The sequence below is a fragment of the Acomys russatus genome, chromosome 10, assembly GCF_903995435.1.
Source record: "Acomys russatus chromosome 10, mAcoRus1.1, whole genome shotgun sequence".
In the NCBI taxonomy this organism is placed as follows: Eukaryota; Metazoa; Chordata; class Mammalia; order Rodentia; family Muridae; genus Acomys; species Acomys russatus.
The window spans coordinates 72,918,005-72,936,291 of record NC_067146.1 but is presented as its reverse complement, the minus strand read 5'-3'; positions in this window follow the sequence as shown (position 1 = coordinate 72,936,291).

Below are 18,287 nucleotides of genomic sequence, written 5' to 3'. Positions count from 1 at the left end.
AATGTCAGTGCCAGGCATGGGACATTTCCCTACAAGCATTTCATCAAGGAAGCACCAAAATACCCCAAACAACAGAGGCTATTGCCACTGTGCTTTAGTGACCACCACAACTCCACAGTAAAACTTTATTGTTGAAGACACCATACACTTTGTCTGCAGGACATAGAGAAATCAATCTGGAATTGCCCTAGAAACTCCCCACTGCTGGCTAGCTTCCATAGCGTTAGAAGGTGCTATGGAGAAGACATTAGTAGTCTTACCCAACACCCAACCATGCATGCCACAATATCAACCTATCAAGATGTGCCTGCTGGTACGATAGTGGCACGACAGTTATGAAGGTGACCAAATACTTTCTGATTGGCTATGAGGACTATTCCACAGAAGGGTTCTATGCCTGGTACTGTAAATCTGATTAAAAGCTCATGACTGGGGAGATCATAGGCCCTGATGGATGGTTGGGACAGAAACTTACTATTGTTTTGCTAAGTGATCGTGCTGTCAAACAGCATTCTAAATCTCCATAGATTAGTACTGTTCTAAACCTTGGTCAGACAATTTTTTGTTTGTTTGTTTGTTATGAGCAGTAGTTAATGCAGACTTGTAACTGGTCAAAGTGCTGAAAACAAGTAACATCTATACCAACACACACACACACACACACACACACACACACACACACACACACACACACGGTCATAAGGCACAGGAAACATTTTAAGAGAAGAAGGAGGAGCAGGAAGTATGTAAGAGAATGAGGATTAGGAAGAATGCTGCGAAATGCTGTCCTTTGGACATGACATGGCTGTTGCACTTGAGAAACCACAGTTGCTGTGGTTTCCAGCATAAGATCTATTCAAGATAGGCCGGGGGTGGTGGCGCACGCCTTTAATCCCAGCACTTGGGAGGCAGAGGCAGGTGGATCGCTGTGAGTTGGAGGCCACCTTGGTCTATAAAGTGAGACCAGGACAGCCAAGGCGAACACAGAGAGACCCTGTTTCAAAAAACAAACAAACAAACAAACAAACAAAAAAGCCACCAAAAAAGAACAAAAAAACAAAACAAAACAAAAAACTATACAAGATCGAGCCAGCTAAAATTCCAGCATGGATATGGGAGGGACTCACAAGGTCCAATAAGTCCCATATCTGGGGAGTTATTACAAGCCCGTGGCTGCTACAGAATCATTTTTTTTTCCTTTGTGACTTTGGCCACTTGTAGGTTGTCGGTGCCCCAATGGCTGGCCCCACACCCACGTACACGTGGACAGCATTAATTGGACTCAGTGAGGTGTTAAAAAAAAAACAAAAGTAGAGGATCTGGAATTGGAAAGAGGCCATGTGGAAAGTCCAAGAAAGCTGGAGATGGGCAGTGGAGGGGAAAGATCAAAATACATTTTATACATGCGTGAAATTCTCAAAGAATAAATTTGAAAATATTTCTATTAAGAAATAAAGACCAGGGAGGGAGAGCGGGAATGGGAAGATATAAATGAGGGGATAACATTCTGGATGTAATCTGAATAAATCATAATAAACTAAAATAAAAAAGAAACAAAGACCAACACAAAACCACAAATATCAAGATTTTTATGGATCATGTGATTCATGTTAACCAGTGTATTTGCTTTCAGAGGATTTGACTTTCAGTTTTTACGAAGGTGTACAGTTTTGAATATTAAGTAACCATACAACACTTTATAAGACATTGTCAACAAGGCTCTACCTGTCCACTACGGGGGTTGAAAGGATACAATTAAACTCTCTTTTCCATAATGTAACTTACACCTAGAAACCAGTAAACACTGATGAAAGAAAACCCAGTAAGTACTGAGCCACATCATGTTCATAAGCAAGAGGAAGTGTTTTAACATGCTCTGTGGTGATACTTGCCCTGCTCTGTTGATGTAAACAAAACCGAACAAAAAAAATCTGTGGTGTGAATGCTTTAAATGGATTAATTTGTCAGTGTGTGAATTATATGTCAATAAAACTGTTACTTTTTATAAAGAAATGTGTAGTTTACTACATAAAATATTTCTACATTTTATAGTTAAAAAAAATAAGTATATTTAAAATGTTCCCTGAACATTCCTAGTGTGCTTGCTAAGTATATTGGTATAAAGAGCAAAGGTCCCGCCTCTTCCGGGCCCTGAGAGTTCAGAGGTCTATGGGGAGATTGATCCCCTCTTGTGGAGCCATGGAAAGTCATGTCCAACAGGTAGATCAGTGCATCTCTTCCCATGATGCCTCAGCCTCCTATTAAAGGAAAATCAGCTCCAGTGTACACTCTGAACTGCCCTACTTCCTGCCTTTGCCTTTATTCTCCACATATTGAAATAACATTTAAAAAAAGAAGACCAAAAAAAAAAAAAAAAAAAAAAAGCAATGTTGAACTCTCTGGCTTCTCAGCCCGAATAAAAGGGAACACTTTTTTTTTTTTTTTAAAGAGAAGTATTTTATTTTGGCTGGCTTTCTTCACAGCCAAAGGCCTGTAGTGCTTTCAGGCAATGCTGACTTTAGGCCTTAAGTCAAGGTCAGGTCAGTAGAAAATCTTATCTGTGTTTGTTCGCTATTCAGCTATGGATTATAAAATGGGATATTGCATCCAAACCCGGACAGTCACAGTCATCGCTTGCAATAAAATCTTGCTCCATTCATTGGTGCGGCGTTGTATGTTCCGTGCTGGGTTTGAGCCAAGGGTATAGCACTGCCAAGTAAGGTGCTAGCGCCATCCTTAGTGACAAAGACAGAAACAGCCAGAGAGAGGAAAATCTGTGCAACCAGTAACATATGGTTACTAAACATGTGAGGTGAGCTTTCCTCTGAAACCCCCAGCTTGAGCCTTGGGCCAGGTCAGAGTGTGGAGACTTCAGGAGGCACTGGTTGCTGAAGGCAAAGAAGGGTTGGATGTTGGGGCAGGAACATGAGAGGAGACCAGGAGTTAGACAAACATGGAGTAGGCAAGAGTTAACGGCTGCAGCGAGAGGTGCAGACTTTGCTGAGGATCAGTGGGAAAAAGCACTGAAGGCTTTGAGCGTGGAGAACTGTGATCAGATTATTAAAGAGGCCCCCCGAGGATGCTGGGTGAAAAACTTTCAAATCTGCATATTGTGACTGAAGAAAAAATGCTTAGGGGAAATCAAGTTACATGTCTTAAAATTTTCCATGATTTTCAAATCCCGCATGAAACTTAAGCTTTCTTTGTAAGAAACAAATTGTAAAATGCTGTGCCCCACTGTCCCATTTAACCTCATGGTTGTTCAGGGACAAAGCACAGACAGTTTACTTTTTCAACAGTATGGCTTTTTTCCATTCCAGACATTTGAATTTTGAATCCAATAAAAACATGAACAAAGATGCCTTTTAACTTCAAGAACAAATGCCGCAAAAATAAATACACAGAGCACCAAAGGCAACATTTGAGAAGCAGTTTGTGGGGTGGACAGTGGGTGGCAATTTGTGGGTGTTGGTATGCTGAAAGTGCAAGCGTTCTCTTGACTTTGGTGAAACTTGAGCAGGCCTTCAATCCAAGTCCTAGAGGCATGACCATGCCTCCAAGAACGGCCAGTTCTAGGAAAAGGCAAAGTTAGATTATCATTAGCTAAAGAGAAAAGCACACATCAGTTTCTCAGTGGCTTAAAGTCACTGCTCTTCATTTTTCGTCTCGAGAGAACGTCCTGATGTCTGTCTTGTGTATGGAATGGTACTAGACAGTTATACATGGGAAGGTTCATGAGCAGCAACAGCCACTTGTACACAGTCCACTTTTTCTACAAGTGCCATCATAAATTATCCAGCACGCCCATGGTTTGCTTAGAGAATGTACTAGAAAAGATCCAGTCTCATTCCTCTAGACAAAGCAATATTCCTCACATGTTAGCCACAATAATTAGTCTGGCTCTGCAGGAGCCATGCTTTCCAAGCATGAAAAGTATATTCATAAGATAATGGAACAAGACTTAAAAAAAAAATGACAGTGGTTCGTGGAAATCTTAGGCTGTCCTGTCATTTACGCCCATATTGTAGCACCAGGCCCGTGCATCAGTACTACAAAAGGACTCTGCTGCGATTCCTGAGAGGCAAAGGTGACTCTGAGACCACATGGATTTGATCCACACAGCCCCCATCAGTCCTCTGAAAGCATCTTGCATTCATGAAATCACAGCACATCCACCATATGCGGCAATGGACCAATTTCCACTTCCTATCATAGCTTATACCATTACCCACGCTTCACTGCCTTACCTTGGAGAAGGTTGGCTCTTTGCATGTTTGCTGACAATCAAACTTTCCTCCCCTTGTCCCTCTTTCATGTCTGAACCACAGTAGACAAATCAGACGAGAGTAGAAGTTCAAATACCAAAAACATCATAAAATGACCTTTGGTTGACATTATGATCATATATTTAAAAAAAAAATAAGATGTATAATTAGAACTTACAAATGCCAATAAAATCTTGTCATTTGAATCTTTTTTTTTTCTCATACGAAGAAAAGTGGGGAAGTTAGTTGAAACAGAAAATCATTCTTAAGGCTGAGTGCAGAATAATTTCTTAAAGTTGTGACCAAGACTCAACATCCTAGCTTATTTCAGAGCATCTGTCTAGAGTTTGGCCTTATGTTTTAAGCGTTCAGGTCCTCGATGCAGTCCTGTATTTCAAGGGTTTGTTTTTTTTTGTTTTTTTTTTTTTTAATTCACTCCTGGCAAGCATGTTTATCTTAAAAGAAATGTTGGCTTAGTAGTAGATGAGGATACTGATGGGGATTCTGGTTTTCTAGGTTAGACTTTGAGGCTCGGAAGGGTAATTTTCTTCTGTGGCTCACCACCTACATTTAGCTCTGTGCTTCTCAACCTTCCTAGTGCTGCAGCCCTTTCATACAGCTCCTCATGGTGTGGTGACCCCCCAATCAGAAAATTATGCCTGTCATGAATTGTAATGTAAACATCTGTGTTTTCCGATGGTCTTAGGCAACCCCCCCATGAAAGGGTCATCCAACCTCCAAAGGGGTTGTGACCCACACATTGAGAACCACTGATTTAGCCGATCAATGTTCAATGTCAGGTGTGGCATTGGAGTCTGAAGAATAAAAACATTAAATCACAATTTCCTATGTGGCCATACACATATATACTTGCACATTTACACACACATGCATGCATGCATGCAGGCACACACCTATTTGCATACACACATGCACACAAGTACACAGATGTGTGCATACACACAGGCACACATACTGACACAAATACAAGCACACATGCATGCCTACACTCACACAGGTAGATGCAAACATACACACACATGCATGTACACACACATGCAGACAAGAATCTGATTGGAGGGGAGGGGAATAGGGTGAGAGAGGGAGGGAGGGGGAATGGGAAGCTAAAAGTGAAGAGATAGCAATCGGGATGTAATCTAAATAAATTATTTTAAAAATGAAGAAGAAGAAGGAAGAGGAGGAGGAGGAGGAGGAGGAGGAGGAGGAAGAAGAAGAAGAAGAAGAAGAAGAAGAAGAAGAAGAAGAAGAAGAAAAGAATCTGATTGGAAGAGACTCAAGGAGAAACTTTTTCTTTTATGGTGTGGGAGATGGTCTTTTTCGTTATAACGTCCAGTCTTTCCCCTTTATTTTCAAAGTCGCATCACACTGTGCCTGACTCTCACTCTTCTCAGAAGCTGGGCCCAGTGTCACTGGCAGAAAGACACCTCCTAGGACTGTGCACGCTGTGAATCCAGAGTGCCTCACACAGAGCACAGTGCGCATATCTCAGAAACATCTAAGTTGCATAATGTGGTCAAATTCTTTCATTTGAGAGAACACATGCTTTGTGGTTTTTTTGTTTTGTTTTGCCTGTGACGGAAAAGGCACATACCTTTATGCTGTAACTATTTTTAAAACATGTCATAGAGGCATCTCGTCCAGTCACGATGTTGCACGTTGTGCCATATCACCACCATCTAGGTCCAGGATTTTTCCTGTGCTGGGAGTTTGAAGTGAGGTGCATGACTGGTCATGGGAAAGGGGTTTTAGGGAATCTGTAACCCTTTGCTTCCAAGACAGATTTTCTTTTCTCTTTTAAATCAGTCCCAACTTTCAGGAACCACCTACTCTCAACTGCAACTGGTCTATACCAGAAACCCAAGTCAATTAGACAAAATTATTCTAGAAGAAGCTGTGAAAATATCTGGTCCAAATGTAAAGTATTAAAATAATACATGCACAAAACACTGAATCCAATCCAGCAATACCTGACAGACACACTTGTACTTTGTTTTCTTCTGTGCTGATAGGCTGTTCAGTTAGATACTTTTATTGAACATTTATATTTGAAAGCAAACAGCTGAGGAAAGCTATTGAAGTCCTATCCGGAAAAGTACCCGTCCCTCTCCCCAGCCTCATTAGCCAAGGCCAGAAACCTGGGTGGTACCTCCACTCAGCCTACCTCAGTCATTGACACAGACATTTTGTAAGTTGCTCTGCTGTGTCCCACATGCCACTCACCACTCATCCAATCGAGGACGGCGTACAGGAGGACTCACCCTCCCGCCACCCAATTATTTCACTCCTTTACAGTTAAGGTTCAAGTGTAGTCACTGTGACCACCCCAAAACTCAAATGTATCCTCTACCACGTTTTACTATATTCACCCCGAGTTCAGATGAAAGCTGAATCCCCCTGTCTTCATTCACTTATTCGGTGTATAAAGGTCACGTGGCAGGTCAGGTGAAGGGCCGGATGGTGGGGATACCATGGACAGGAGAAAGTTGGAAAAGAAGCTCAGCCTAGTGGAAAGGATGCTGTTGAAAGTGTGGTTCAGGCTCAACGGAAGAGTCCACTGTGTGCGTGCGTGTGTGTGTGTGTGTGTGTGTGTGTGTGTGTGTGTGTGTGTGTGTGTGCGCAGAGATAGGAGAACTTCTTTTTGAAAGGGTGGTAAAGGATCACATCTCTAAGAAGGTGCTGGTTGGTTTTAAATGACAGTTAACGACACTGCTCCAGACATAGAGACAATGCATTTGGAGTTCTGGAGGAGCAGGAATGAGAGCTTGGTCCTTTGGATGAGATGAAAAAAATTCCAGGAGCAGTAGAGAGCAAGGAGATCTAGGCATTGTTAAAACAGCATGGATTCTTTGGACCAGACTGAGCAAGGCCTTCTGAATCTCTGCTTAGTAATAAAACCAGCAGGCCAAAGCACCATTTAAACAGGAAAATGAGAACAGACAGGCACGTGACCTGTCTAGGGGTGTCGAGGGAATGTGGAAGAGACAGACATACCCACAGAATAGCTGGGGTCAGGTGCAGTAGGTACTGGGATGGAGAAACCTCAGCAGAGATGGAGCTCAGAGTATTTATTACATACAGTTGAACAGAGAGGTGGGTTTCTAATACACCGCTGAACAAGGAGGCAGGGCTAGCCATCCTCAGTAGGAGCAGCTTCTGTAGGGGATCAGTCTTCCTGCTGTAAATATCCGGAGGAGGGGAGGAGACAGAGTGGCCATTTTCTGCACACATTATTCCGATCCCCACACAGACCAGAAAGGAATGGCTTTCCATTTTCCTCTGAGCCTAACCCTGGGGAGAAGGTATTGCCTTTCCTGTATGAGTCTGAGGCCGTAGGGTCCTTGACATGGCCTGGATGATGTCAACAATACACAGTCACTCAGAGGTCACGCATTTAAGGTTTCCTCTGTGCCCTCCATCCCACCCTCCAGCTCACATTTCCACCATCCTGCCTCGGGTGGCAGCTCGCTCAGTGTCCCTTACCCCCCCCCCCCCCCTTTTTTTTGTGCCTATTCCTCTCGCAGCTTCTCGCTTCTACTCTGGTGCTCCAGGCCTTGGCTGGGTGATAATCTCCCTTCCCATCCCTTGAAGACAGAACCAGGGCTATTCCTCAGTATTTCCACAGTGCCCTGTCCTTACTCTAGTGTAGCATTAGCGCATGCACATCTGTCTTCCCCGGCGTCCTGGAAGCTCCTTGAGATCGAGGATTGGTCTGTACGTGAGTCACAGCAGAGAGCACAGGGTTTGCACGTGATGCTGAACTTGAGTGAGCGCTGGATGAGAGAGTGGGAGCACACTTAAGGACCAAGTCTATAGCTAAGCACGAAATCTTAGCTTCAACAACACCTGTTCATCAATTTGCAAGAACCTCAAGACTTTAGGTCAAAACAGGCTCAGTTCTGAACAGATCAGTTTCTAGGCAATTATATTCTGAATATAATCTATAAGTCCATTAGTGTTCTACATTTCTACATAGTGATGATCTCCACAATGGTTTACGATAGTCTAGTCTACATGAAGTGTTCAACATCAGATCAAATGAACAACTGTCTTTTGTTTGTTTGTTTGTTTTTTGTTTTGGACAGGGTCCCACTAGAGACTGGTTTGGAACTTGCTATGGAAGCCAGGCTGCCTTTAAATTTGTAGTCTTATTGTTTCTGCGTTCAGAATTTGGGGAAAACAATGCTTGGAAAGTTTAAAAGCTTTAAGTAAATATTGCTTTTATAATAAAGTGCTAAAGTTGTGTAGTGATTGAGCATGTCCCATTGCTGACAGAATCTTCCTGTTAATGTGGAATTGAAACAGAACATGAGACATGGGACAGAGAAACTACATAGCCTACTACGGCTTTGGAAAATAGTTACACATGCCTCAACATTTAATTTTACAACAATTTTAGTTTTTATGTTTCATTGGAAATGACATTTATGTTTTTTTTTAATGCAAAATGCCAGTGTATTGGATCAATGCCTTTTAGACAGACTTTGGCTAATATTTCCGCAGCACTTTGGCAGTTCCCTCCCACTTCAGCGAGTTGCCATAGCAAGGGATCTGCCCGGTGCCAGAATACAGCAGAGGGCAATGGCCACCCATTCAGGTCAATAACCTTTCAGTTTCGCTAAGGCAAATTCTCACTATGTAGTCTAGGCTGGTCGCAGGCTTGCCAGAACCTTCTGCTTCTGCCTCTGCATTTTCTATGCTCATATTTTCACAGCCAACCATCGGCCATCAAGAGAGTTCTGTTGGCCCTAGAATACACAAAAGAATTTAGATACATCCTTTCTATTTCACTATTATCAACAACATCTAAGTTTTCATAATCTTTCTCCGATTGTGGACATTGTGTCACTTTGCTGTTCTTATTTCCAGTCTTGCTGCTTACCTGCCAGGCTGGATTCTCAACACTGCACTCAAAACACTTTAAAACAAGATAAACCGTGCTAGCCTTCGCTGCAAACTCCCAACGGCTCATTATTTTATGAGTCAGGGTTTTCTAGAGGAACAGAATGGATGGGATCTCTACCTATCTATCTATCATCTTTCTGTCATCTATCTCAATATATTAAGTCTTCTTTAAAATAGTAACAGCAACAGTCACACCTGAGAGATGCGAACCTAGTAGTTACTCCTTGAGGCTTGGTTCTTCAAAAGTCCAAGTAGTCCCACGGTAGTTGTCTCTCACAGGGGAGGGGGGATGGGAGATGGGGGGGATGGAGTAGGATGGGGGGCAAGGGTGAGAAACAACCCCTATTTGCTCAGCTCACAAGCCTGGATGCCTCAGCCATTTTAATTTGGCACTGGAAGCCCAGCAGTTTTCTAGAGAACTGTTGTTCCCTAGTTTATGATGACAGCTTGGATGCACCCGTTCTGGTATCAGTGGAGGGTAAATGAATTCAGTGTTAGGAGGGAAAGCCAACTGAGCAAAAGGCAGGAACAATCTTTCTCCTGCCACACCCTTTTACTCTAGAGTGTAACCAAAAGGTGCTGCTGCAGTTGGGGGCGGAGGGGGCAGGAATGGGGTTTTCCACAGCAGTCAAAGCAGCGAGGACTGTTCTTCAGGGGAGAGTCCTTACTCAGGCGATTCTAACTTGTGGCAAGTTTGCATGAAAGCCATCCCTAACACCATTGCACTCAGAGAAAAAGCTAACGCCCTCACAGTTATGTGGGATGTAGTAGCTGGTGCCAACATGTCTTCCAGAAACCCTCGCTTTGTGAGGTTCATAATTGTAGATATGCTTTCATCAGAATCAGGACCTGCTGTGTGACTTCCAACGTTACGTCACAAAAGGCATTGCTGCTGCCTCAGTTTCTGAATTTGCATTCCTTGCAGGAGCCAGCCACTGGGCATAATTCTTAAAAAGCCCCAGTGTGAAAACCTGTGGAGAGGACCTGATCGCCCCTTGCAAGGTGCCAGCTGTATGACAGATTTCCTCTGAGCTGCCCAGTCCTCTGATGGCTGCGGTTCAGTTTCTGATAACATTGGACTGAACCTCACAACAGGAGCTCCAAGCCAGCTGTCACTCCCAAATCCCCACACACAAAAGCTGCAGAGAGGGGAAAGGAATAGGTAGTGTTGTTTGAAGCCACCGAGAGTGGAGAAAATCTGAAATAAAAGATGCTAGCACAACCAGGCATGGGGTACATGGCTGTAACCCCACACACAACCCACGAGACTGAGGCAGGAGGTTGTCAGTTTGAAGCTAGCCATGGTTACACGGCAGGGCCTTTTCTCAGAAGCCAAAAGCTAGTTTAGTCTTCCCAGGTTTGGCCCTGCTCCAAAGTTGGTTTCAGCCACACAGGCACTCTCCAGCTTCCTTGTGTTGCTCCCTTTTCTTCCAGGCCTGGCTTCCCTTCACTTGTTCTGGCAGCTGGCCCCAAAATGTCCTCCAAGGCTCTGTTCAAATGGCCCTGTGCTCTGAAGGTTTCTTTTCTGTCTGCCCCTTTGTTTTGGAGGACCCTGCTGTTTGAGGTTGCAGCCCTCCCAGTCCAGATAGCCTTTCTGAGCTCTGCAATAGATGGAGGACTTGCTCTCGCTCTCCCTAGAAGGGCCTCCCACTCTCTGCCTGACCTCCTGTGGAGAGTGTCTTTAGTCATCGATGCCTCTAACCATATCTGATACACAGCCTTTGGAACAGTCCCCTGCTAGTGCTCCCAGCTCCCAGAACCTATAGAATAATTAGGTAGTGTGCCCCTGCACAGGTGATGGGACCATGCTCTTTAACGCAAATGAAATACACTGTGAGCGCCGCTTATCCGACTAGCTCCTGGCTTTATAGTCCCCCTCTCCCCCCCAATCCCTGGAATAAAGTTGATCTGCCTCCCTGCAGCTGGTCCCAGATGCTATTCAGTCATGCTCAAGGCCTTGCAGGCCTCTGCAGCCCCTGCGCTTCTGGGCTGGTGGCCAACAGTCCCAGAGGAAGAAGGAGACCCACACCTGTGCTCCACCCACTTTCCCCAGTACCTACTATCAGACACACTGTGTGTTTGCTTGTTTATTTGCGTGTCAGCTGTCCTCTAGAGGACAGGAACTCTTCACATTTGATCGGTGTTGAGTCCCTAGTGCCTGGGTACTCGTTATTTCGAGACTCTTAACAAATATTTACTGGAGCCACTGAATGAGACAAGAAATGGGGGAAATGTCACCAGTGCAGAAGGGCATTAAGGGTCACATTGACCTATAGCAAGGATGGAGGGGTGTGGAAGGAGTGTCTTGAGTGTGTTTCCCCGGGACAACATTAAATAATCCCACACGCTCTGTATTTATAGTTTGATACAAGTATCCTAGAGGGAATTCTTATGGATAACAAGGCTTTTTAACTTCACCCAAATCCTGACTGTATGACTTAGATATATTTATGCCAGGTGCCTACAATTTCAAGTAAAACAAACAAACAAACAAACAAAAAAGACAGTTTGTAAGCAGCTTTGTAACAATATTCTTAAAATTATTTCAAGATATGGTTTGCATAAACAGTTCTGTGGCTAAGAAGTCTTTAGAAAACACTACATATTTCTCTTCCTTTAGCGGATTCTTAGCGGCATGGCAAATGCGAAGCAAAGAAACACATCGTTATTTCTCATGTTTACTTACCTAAAGGATGTCTTCCTCTTCACTGGAATTCTAACTGACGGCACGGGCATCCTGTGAGGTGTCTACATGTCAGGGTCAGTACCTATCTTACCTCATCACTACCTGTACACGTGTGAAGTAACTAGTACTGCCATCACACTTAGTCTCTCTGCCAAGAGAAACTAAGTAAACTGCCCGAGGTTCCACGGTAAGCAAAAAAACAATGATTTACTTCCACAGCATGTCAGCTCAGCCAGCCCTGTGACTGGGGAACCATGACTGCTTAGTTGATACCATGACTTTGAAAACTGACTGTTTTTAACAGCACTGAAGGTAGTTTTACACTTTCGTTGAGGGAAACACATCTCACTCAGTATGTTGATTCTGTAAGGAGACATTTGAACCACTGTCTGTATTAGCTACGTTTTGGTTGCTATGATAAAACACAATGACCAGTGCAACTTAGAGGAGAAAGGGTTTATTTGGGCTTATAGTTCTTGGGGCTAAAGCCTGTGATGATAGTAAACATTGTGGCTAGACCAGCAAGCTGAAAGCTTACATCTTGAACTGAAAACTGGAATCTGAGAAAGTAAACAGGGAGTGGCAAATGATTTTAAAACCTCAAAACCCATCCCCAAGTGACATACTTCCCCCATAAGGTCACTACACAAACATCTGAGCCTATGGGGAACATTCCTATTCAAGTCATTACTCTCCCCATCAGGCTGGTTTTCAAATGCTTTGATTACTGATGAGATTAAGTTACTGTATTTCTAAATGTGTCTGTGTTTTGTGAGTGTATGTGTGTGTGTGTGTGTGTGTGTGTGTGTGTGTGTGTGTGTATGCGTGCGTGTGTGGAGACAGTAGCTTGACACTCAATCTTCCTCAATTGTTCTTCATTGTATAGGTTTAGACAGGGTCTCTTCCTGAATTTAGAGCTCCCTGATTGGCTAGATTGGCTGTCCAGTAGTCCCCAGGGATCCTCCCATGTCTACATCCGAAGCACTGGAATCAAAGATGGATGCTATCCTCTCTGGTCTTAAAGCAGATGCTGGGGATTTTCAGTCAAGCATGATCGTGTGTGGCAAGCATTTTATTCACCAAGAATCTCCCCAGGCCATGTCTGTGGTATAACAAGAAGAAAGTCTGTGTTTGGAAGAACTTGATCCAGTGGTAGAGAGCTATACAATAGCAGAATATAGGCAATTTTGGGCTTTGGGTTTAGATTTCATATGTAGCACCCAGTGGTTCTCAGGGAAGTCTCTGATCCCCACCCATCCTCTCCCACCACCATTGCTATAACCATCAAGGTTGACAAATTCAAACCCTTGGCCTTAACCCCTGGCCTTGGAGTCAGAAACCCCGTGAGCATGGTCTAGTCATAGTGGGCTGGCTAAGCCTGTGGGCAGTTCTGATGCACCCTCGAGTCTGAAGTGGTGCTTTAGTGCACCTGTGTGCAATTCAGCCAAAGAGAAGAGGTCAGCATGATCTTATCGAGTTCTCCGTTTGTCAGAATTGGTGAATTCAATTCTATGGTGTCTTTAAGGCATATTTTAGTTGTCTATCAAATCTGCTTTCCTAAAATAATTTGCTCAGGCAGCAAAGCAGAAAGCTTTGAAATGTCCTTGGCTTTTGAACAGAGCTGATTTAAGAACACAAGGGGCCTTCTTTAGGCTGCAGCAGAAATGCACTTAATTCACAGCTTCACTTTATTACAGCTAATAAGCTAGTTACGCGTCCCTCGTCTGGCAAGTGATAATTGCCTTTTAATATTTTGCTTTCTTGTGTTGTGAAACACGCAGAAGAATGCTCACAGTGTAATCTACAGTACTGGAGCTGACGGGCCTGCTCGCCTGAGCTGACTGTGCACAACTACAGCCCCTTTCCCATGGTGCTATGTGGTGTCTTAAAATTACACAGAGTGGGGCTATTTACACCATGGAAATGGGCAAAATGTTAGCAATTGGGGATTTTTGTCTTATTTCAAAGATTTTACTACTGCATGTTCACCAGCACAGACTGAAAATGTGTGGAAGGATGCTCCCTGAAGAACTTACAGGGTGATCAGCAGTGCTTGTCTCTAGGCGAAGGTTGAGTTCCAGAGAACACAGCAGCTATGCAGCCACGAATTGATGGAATTGGGTATTTCACCAAAGGAGATTATTTTTCAGTGAGAAAAAATTTCAGGATAATATGTATGTATGATTCTATTTTTGTAAAACTTAATATGTGAAGCATATGTGTGTGTATATATATATATATAATTATATAAGGGTATAATGCGTATGCTATGTATGAAAAGATATCTCATTCTGTTAATGGTTACTGCTACTGTAAGGGTACAGGGAGGCGGAAAAGCAAAGGTATTTCAAGTGTGTGTGTGTGTGTGTGTGTGTGTGTGTGTGTGCACATAAAACACTTTAAAAACACTTATTTATTCATTTAGTGTGGGAACACACATGCATTCACTTGGAGGTCATAGAAAAAGCTGTGAGAATTGTTTCCTTACCATTTTGATCCTAGAGATCGAACTCAGGTTGTTAAGGTAGGTAGCTAGCACCTTTGCCCAACGAGCAGTGTAGCCAACCTCAGCATCTGGATTTCTAAAGAATATGCCTGTATAATCTTGTGATAAGAATTTATGTTTAAGTGATTGATTTTTAGACACCTCCCCCACCCACAGGAGTCACTGACGTTTGTAAATGCTTTTCTTCTGTTCTCTCATTGAAGGACACATTGCTCAAGGACAGGTGCCTGTGTTTCTTCCTGCTTCTCACAGCAGGTGAATACACTGAAGGAATCTCATAGACACAAAGGCTAGATGGGAAAATAAACAGATCTTCTATGGTTGCAATGGCTGTTTTGGTTGTCCCTGATGCAGCAGAAGGAACAGGCAGGGTCTGTGCAGCTCAGTAACAGCTGGGAAATGGTTCAGAAGGATGCTTTCCTCTGAAGAAGGAGAGCTGCGGGGTACCACCAGGGAGGTCCCTGGCACCCCATGGACTTGCTACAGTAGGCAAGCAAGGGCTGGGAACTGTCCCTGACTAACAGGAACAGAGGAGATCGCTGAGCTGTGACATGGCAAGGGCTGGGGGTGATCTAGAGGTCAGAGGATGGGCTGAGGCATAGCACTTACGGCAGTACGGAGGGAAGGGGTGAGTACAGTACGTAGATTAAGACTGGATTGTCAGCCCTCTGTCTCCTTCATATTTACAGGGAGAAAGGTACATTTTTTGTGACTTTCTGGAGAAAAAGAAAAAGGCCACGGAGACTAAATAATTAAGGAAAAGAAAGAAGAATAACAGAAGGAGAATGAAGAAGAAAAAAAGGAGGAGGAAGAGGAGGAGGAGGAGAAGCAGAAGCCTATATACACTGAAGACAAAGGTTTGGGGCCTGGGAATCCAGGCACTGCTAAGAAATGCAGAAGTTGAAATGGGAAGGTGTATGCTCAGAGACAACGAGAGGAGAGGTTGTGGTGTGCAGGAAGACCAATGCTGAAGGACGGTGAAACATCAAGGTTGTAGATTAGGTCAGAGACCAACCCAATCCAAATGTCAGGAAGACAATAGATGGGGTGTAGGAATAGGGAGGGTCAGGAAAACAGATGGTATGATAAAAAGTCAATAAAATATGCTTTAGAACTAAAGACCCCCAACCAGGATCAAATGCAACCTAGACCACAGACTGCATTATAGACTAAGGAGTGTGATTTTGCATGGTGCAGTGAAAACAGTGCAGGCTTGCAAAGAGGTAAACCAGGGACCAAAATCTCCCCGGTAGCGTAGACCTGGTCGAGTTTTTGAATCATCTGGGTCACACTTTCCTCACTTGCGACATATAGATCCAGGCTTCATTTCTTTAGGTAATTATGAGACTTCAATTAGAAGCTCTTCTGGAGCCAGCACTCTGGAGGCAGAGGCCGGCAGATCACTGTGAGTTCAAGGCCAGCCTGGTCTACAAAACAAGTCCAGGACAGCTCCACAGAGAGAAACCCTGTCTCAAAGACAAAACAAAACACCCAAAAAACAAAAACACCCCACAAACAAGCAAACAAACAAAAACAAAACAAAACAACAACAACAAAAAACCCAAAACAAAAAACAAAACAACAACAACAACAACAACAAAAGAAGCTCATCTGGTTCTGAGAATTACAAGGGATACATATTAACATTTTGTCCTACAAGACTCTAATAATAGCAGCAAAGGAGTCATGCAATTGGTATGGTCTTGGATGATGACCTATGCATGGACATGACAGACAAGGGTCAAGGTTCAAGGAGAAGGAAATGTCAAGTAGTGGTCATTTATAGAGTGTAGAGCTCAGAAGGTACAAATGAATAAATTACAAACCTAAGTTTATAATTTAGAAAAATTTATAATTTATAATTAATATAAGTCATATTTAGATCTCATATTTTAATTACTTTATATTATATTGTATATATTTACATTTCATATTTTATATTTATTTTAAATTTTAAATTTCAATTTCAATAATTTTAATTTGAATAATAATTTGTATTTTAATTTATAATTACAATTTATAATTGCAGGGAATTTTAGGGTTTGATGGACAAAGGGAGGGTGGATGGGAGGTATGCACTAGAGAAACAGAGTCTCCCAGGGTGACATAGCCTAAGGACTTGTGATTTAAGGACTGACATTTTACCCTGATGGCCTAGAAATTTGATTTCGCCAAGGATCTCAGAGGCCACCAGATCCTGAGGATAGGGTCACTGGCTATGTCAAGAGTTAGGGGACTTTGGTTATTATTATCATCACTAATAATCCAATTGGGAATTGTATGGAAGGACAGTTTTGTAGTGAAAAAGGTACTGGTTGGGCAGGAAGCATCGCTTTGCCTGCCTGGTATCCTTTCTAGTCATCTTCATCATGCCACTGCTCTGCACGTGCAGGGCTCTGACAGTTAAACCAACCATGCACCCCTTCTCTGGGCTCCTCCACAGGGATGCTGGAGGATGGCCAAATCTCCATCAGTCCGGGTGAAACGCCACAGTGGAAAGAGTCAGGGTGGCCCTTCGGAGACAGAACCAGTGACGTCATCTTGTCTACCAGACCCGAAAGAGGAAGCAGGCAGCTCCAACAGGGGTGTTCACTAGTCCGCAGAAGGGCCTCAGATTGGGACGAGGCCTTGTGAGGAGTGAAACGGAGAAGGACGGAACCTAGCTGGTGGTGAGGCCACTGACCTCAGGCCAGGCTCAGCTGACCCTGGAGTCTCTTCTTCCACTGGGGTTAGTATGCCTCGAGGCATATGCTTCCATGGGGCGTAAGGCAGTGGACCTTCTGTTGGCTTTGTACCGCACGTCTCTTGATTAGCAAGGACAAATTTCAGGCTGCTTCGACCCAGGCTCCTGTTTCTGTCCTCTCTGATTGTCTTGGCCTTGCTCCTTGTCACTCTTGTTCTTAGAGTGACTTCCCTGAGGAGAGCTGTGTTAGTCAGAGTTCTCTGGAGGAAGAGGACAGATTGGGATGGGGGACTGAGCTCGAAGGAACCCAACTACACAATCTTAGGAAAGCTCCGGGGGAGCAGCTGCTGCAGCCTGCGTGGAGGCAGTCTGCAGGAAATGTCTTCCTGGCTTAGGCACCCGCCTTTTCTCTCCATATGCATAGCCATTTGCATTACTCTAACCCTTCCAATTAAAAAATGATGTAGATATTTAAAAAACCCCTCCACAGCAGCATGCCTACCTGCGCGTGAGAGCCCAGTCAGACCAATGCATGGACTCAGCCATCCATCTGTAGTAAACTGGCTTCCTTTGTGCCCAGGAGCTACTTGCTTCCTTCCTCATAGTCAGGAATGGGAATCACTTCATTTCTAGCTTTCTAAATGATATTCTTCTTGGCTATTGACTGCCATTAGAGCGGATAGGTCCTAGTGAGGTGTGATGATTGACTTAAAGCCGAAAGTGGGACCAGCCAACCGGAAGCACAAAGGGCTTATGGTAGGGGGAGGGGTAGAAGACTGGGAAAGTGTGCTGATGGAAGCAGACGAGAAGGTAAACAACCACAGGTGTCAGAGGTCAATATGACATTCACAATGACAGCTACATAACACAGAGTGGAAAAGGAGGTGCCAATTAGAGTTGGACATTTTGTTTCCGTTAATCAGAACAGGTTCTGCTCATAGAAAGAAATTAAGGGCCGAAGAGATGGCTGAGGGGCAAAAGTTCTCGCTGTGTAAGCAGGAGGTCCTTAGCACAGATCCCCAGCATCCATGCAGAAAGCCAAGCATGGCAGCACGCATCTGTAGTCCAGGAACTGGGAGGCAGAGAAAGGACAATTCTAGGGTTTCTCTGGTCAGAAAGGCTCTTTGACTTGACAAGTAAGGTCCAGTTTCAGTGAGAGTGAGAGAGAGAGACACTGTTTCAGAATTCGAGGTTGAGAAAGACAGAGGGATGGTATAGACACCT